Genomic DNA, 5,657 nt, shown 5'->3' with positions numbered 1-5,657 from the left:
AGAGAAAGGTAAACTTCAAAACTCATTCTATGAGGCCACTGTCACCCTAATACCAAAACCAGACAAAGATGCCACAAAAAAAGAAAACTACAAGCCAATATCACTGATGAACATAGATGCAAAAGTCCTTAATAAAATTCTAGCAAACAGAATCCAACAACATATTAAAAAGATCATACATCATGACCAAGTGGGCTTTATCCCAGGGATGCAAGGATTCTTCAATATCTGCAAATCAATCAATGTAATACACCACATTAACAAATTGAAAGGCAAAAACCATGATTATCTCAATAGATGCAGAGAAAGCCTTTGACAAAATTCAACATCCATTTATGATAAAAACCCTCCAGAAAGCAGGAATAGAAGGAACATACCTCAACATAATAAAAGCCATATGTGATAAACCCACAGCAAACATTATCCTCAATGGTGAAAAATTGAAAGCATTTCCCCTAAAGTCAGGAACAAGACAAGGGTACCCACTCTCACCACTACTATTCAACATACTTTTGGAAGTTGTTGCCACAGCAATCAGAGCTAAAAAAGAAATAAAAGGAATCCATATTGGAAAAGAAGAAGTAAAACTCTCACTGTTTGCAGATGACATGATCCTCTACATAGAAAACCCTAAAGACTCCACCAGAAAATTACTAGAGCTAATCAATGAATATAGTAAAGTTGCAGGATATAAAATTAATACACAGAAATCCGTTGCATTTCTATACACTAACAATGAGGAAACAGAAAGAGAAATTAAGGAAACAATTCCATTCACCATTGCAACAAAAAGAATAAAATACTTAGGAATATATCTACCTAAAGAAACAAAAGACTTATATATAGAAAACTATAAAACGCTGATGATATTTTAAAAAATTTTTTTAATATACACATATGATGTTCCAAATAAAAGAGGTTAAAGAATCATGACAAATAAATGCAAAAAAAAAAAAGAAATTCATACAAAAATTCATTTTTTCTGCTTAGAGTTGTTAACCATAGAAATGCATCATGTTATTGCAGAAAAACCTATGGTAACAAATTGTGTGAGTGTATGTGTGTGTGTGTGTGTGTGTTAGTCACTCAGTCATGTCTGACTCTTTGTGACCCCAGGGATTGTATCCTGCCAGGCTCATCTGTCCATGGAATACTCCAGGCAAGAAGTGGGTTGGTTGCCATTCCCTTCTCCAGGGGAATTTCTGGACCCAGGGATAGAATCTGGGTCATCTGAATTACAAGTGGATTCTTTACAATCTGAGCAACCAGGGAAGTCCAACAAAAGTATACCTTTATTCAAACATCAAGCCTTTGAAAAAACAACACAAACAGTAATCAAACAGAAATAAATTACATTTTGAAAATTAATTTGTGGAACAGGAAATATTAAATATCAATAAACTCATGGAAAATATAACTCCTCTTTGCCTTTTGGAAAAACAGTTGCTATTTAGTAAAATCTCAGTTTCATTTAGGTATAAGTGACATAACAATTCAAATTGCTAAATATTTGATAAATGAAACGATATAGAAGTGAAATATTGAAAAAGTGATAAGCTATAAAGGAATATTACATACAAAAACCTTAGTTATATTTAAGATTTGGTAAATCACTTTGATAGTAATTTCAAACATATGTTCATATTTTAATTTTCAAACTTGAGAAAGAAGGGTATTTTACTTGTTTAATATCTAACAGTTTGATATTTCTCATTACTTGGCAATGTTCATGATTTGAATACAAAATATGATTTGTGATCATTAAGAGTCACGAGAAAGCAAGAGCAAACTATGTGAGCAGAGTGCTCCCTGCTTTTTCCCATCATATTCTTTCAGGACAGAAGTTAAGGCTGAGTCATGAGGACATAAGGGTTAATATTAAAGACGTTTGGGATTGTAGGGGTCACAGGGCAGAGTGTGTATAACCAACCATGAGACTGAGACAAAAAAGAACATCAGGAGGCATTTCTGCCATTGATGAGAGCAAGCGCCAGGCCAAGCAGACTACTCACACCTGATGCCCAATGAGAAGTGGAAAAATGCCCACAAGATGCCAAACACCAGTGATGAAGACATACATCAACAGAGATACGACTATCAAGTTTTTCAAAGTACAACCTCAGCAAAATGGCCTTAGATCACAGTCTGCACAAGCCAACAAAGCCCTTCAAAGAAAGTTTCTGCCTTAATTAGCACAACCCAATGTCAAATATTGCTTCTTTACATTCATGTGCATGAATCCTGCCCAAAACAACTTATCGTGACCTTACAGTGATGAGGTAGTCATTGTAGTCAGTACCAAAACCAGCAGAAATTCAGATTTCATTGCAATTTTAATGAATAATTGAGAGTAAACATTTGAAGGCTTTAATAAACACAATCCAAGAGTTATCACAATTTTTCAACTAGAAAAATTTTTGTATTTGTATTTCTTCTTTGAAAATATATTATCCATATGAGTTTGGGCAATGGCTCAGAAGATAAAGAATCTGCCTACAATGCAGGAGACCTGGGTTCAATCCTTGGATTGGGAAGATCCCCTGGAGAAAGGAATGGTAACCCACTCCAGTATCCTTGCCTGGACAATCCCATGGACAGAGGAACCTGGCGAGCTACAGTCTATGGGGTCACAAAGAGTCTGACATGACTGTGTAACTAACACTTTTTTCACTTTCATACCCACTTGGCTAACAAGGTGACAGTACAGTTAGTTTCAGTGAAGTCTGCAAATGATTTTGTAAACTGAACCAGTAAAATGACATCAACCATGAAAGTTAAGTGGGGCTTCCCAGTTGGCTCAGTGGTAAAGAATCTGCCTGCAGCACAAGGAAACAAGAGTTCAAACCTTGGATTGGAAAGATCACCTGGAGGATGAAAATGGCAACCCATTCCAGATTCTTGCCTGGGAAATCCCATGGACAGAGGAGCCTGGTGGGCTGTATCCACAGGGTGGCAAAGAGTCAGATGGGACTGAGTACACACACACATGCAAGTTAGCACTAACATTTTTTCTACCAAGAAGAAAAACAGTCAAAATCTGAAAACAAATTTTAAGTTTACTATATTGGAATTAAATCTTTTCCTGGGGAAAATTCACTTTCCACCACAGATACAGAATTATATTTTCTATCTTTGGACAAATAAATACTACTTTTTCTGCCTCTGCAGAGAAGTCTGCCCTTTCATGCATTCCCACACTTTTTGTGTCTGTTTTTTCCATAATTCTGGATTCCAGCCTGTATCCTATCAATCAATCCATTAATACAGGAACAAATGTGCTTTGTAATCAAAATTATTTTTATTAAATTTTCTTTTCTAGTTCTTTATGTATCCCATTCAGTGGCCCTCAATAATTCACGATTATAGAAAATACCAACTTTATTTATAGGAATTGTAAAGAATCTTCAAAACATGAGGAAAAAGAATTTAATGAACATATTTCTAATTACTAAAAATTATGTTTAAGGATCAGGGGGAAAAAGATGTGTTCTAAGAATTTCTCTGCCTTTAAAGAACCAATATATAGTAAAGAAAACAGAAAGAAATTTTCGTTGTATCTACAGCACGAGTCAAAGTGTACAAAGATTCATTATTATGAGCTATCATAAGTAATATATCTTAAGTATGGGATTTCCTTAAAAAAGTGAAAATTAGAAATACCATAGGATCCAACTATTCCAATTCTAGGTGTAAGGTAGCATTTAACAGAAGGCTTCCTGTATGCTGCTTTCGGTATTGCATAAATCCTTTGTTCCTCATAGCACCTGAAAGCAGGCGCTGGAGGAACCGCATGCAGTTCCTGGAATAATAGGAATTTATGCATCTCGTTCGTATGGAAAATAGCTTCTCCATACGGTGAAAAGTAGCCATTTACAACTCTCTTCCCTTCTGATATGGAAAGTAACTTTTACAATTCCCTCCCTTGAAAATGATTCTAGCCTCCAGCTTCCTGGATAACTTGTAAGATTTTTGATCCCTATGTCTGCTAAAAAAGCTATCTTGTAAGACAGTACATATATGCCCACAATATGTTGAATAAAGGCCTTTGCTCCACCAGAGCACTGGTTCCCTTGTCTTTCCTCACTTCATTCTCTCTCTCTCTTTTTCTCTCTCCCTCTCCCTCTCCCTTTCAGGCTGCTTCCACAGAGCACAGGTGTCCACCGTGTCTACTTACTTGGCCCGGCTTTCAAGACCTCTTCTAGAGGGCTCCCTGAGCCTATGTAGATGGTGTTGGCTCTTTGTTGTAGAGTTATATTGGCATACTGTGTAAACCAGGGAATATCAGCCTCTTTTCTTCCTTCTTTCACTTTCTTATCGGTCGACTCTGTACCCCGAAGTTCCGGTCCATTAAAGGACCACAACACTAGGTATTTTTCCTAAGAAAATAAGAACAGTAATTTTAAAAGACATAGATACCTCTATGTTCCCTGTAGCATTATTTTAAAAGCCAAGCCAATATATACAAGAGCCCTAAATGTCCACCAGCAGATAAATGGATAAAGAAGATGTAGTACATACATTCAATGGAATGCTACTCAGCCATAGAAAGGGAATGAAATCTTGCCACTTGTGACATGAAAGGACATAGAGTGTATTATGCTAAGTGAAATAAGAGTGATAAGGACAAATACAGTACAATTTCACTTGCATGTGGAATCATTAAAACAAAACACACAGCATACATAAGAAAACAGAAAAAGAGTCATAGATACAGAGAACAAATGTGATTGCCAGAGAGGAGAGATGATAAAAGAAATTGGAAAGGGAGATTAAGACTTACAAGCTTTCAGTTACAAATAAATGAGTAAGGAGTTGAAATATACAGCATGGAGACTATAGTCAGTATTATAAGTTTGCTTGCAGATGTAACTAGAATTATTGTGGAGATCATTTGTAATCTACAGGAATATTAAATCATTATGTTGGGCACCTGGAACTATCATTGTTGTAAGTGAATTACACTTCAATGAAAAAAAAGTACAAAGAACTAGGAAATAAGCAAGGCCTACACAAATCTCTCGCAAATTCTCCATGGGTGCAATGATTCTCTTTTTATAAATAATGACATGTTTAATAATAAAGACTGAAATTTTGAAGAAAAGATTCAAAATAGGAAAGTACATCATAGATCAGGATTAAACAACTCAGAAATGAATGCACGTTGCTCAAAAGATTAATAAGACATTGCAAATATCATTGTAGATAAATTTTTAAATTAAGAGAAATATAATAAAAATGTATTGTAAGAAAGTAGAGGGGACAAAGGAAATTCTTAAACCCTATTGAATAAATATTTCTGGAAAATATATACAAATATAGCAAAAAAATTGCAAACTATTTGATGAATGTGTCAAAAGTGGAAGATAAATCTGATATATGAATGATTGGAATAAATGGGAAAAAAATCAAAGCCAAGATGGAAAGCAAATGCTCAACATTATCGTGTAAATTATTCTGAAAGTAAAAAAAAAGTTTGAAACTGTTTATTAAACAGAACTATGAGAATTAACTTGCAATGACTAATAGCAAATGATGTTCTGGAAATATTATTGAGCTTTAAAGAAAAACAAAAGGCCTCTGGATATCTAGAATAAGAGAGCAAGTGACATATAAGGAAACAAAAATAAGAATTTAATCAACCTTTATGGAGAGAAATA

The sequence above is a fragment of the Giraffa tippelskirchi genome, chromosome 5 (assembly GCF_054371585.1).
Source record: "Giraffa tippelskirchi isolate mGirTip1 chromosome 5, T2T-mGirTip1v1.2.pri, whole genome shotgun sequence".
Taxonomy (NCBI): domain Eukaryota; kingdom Metazoa; phylum Chordata; class Mammalia; order Artiodactyla; family Giraffidae; genus Giraffa; species Giraffa tippelskirchi.
The sequence above is the reverse complement of the archived record's forward strand: the minus strand, read 5'-3'. Positions refer to the sequence as shown.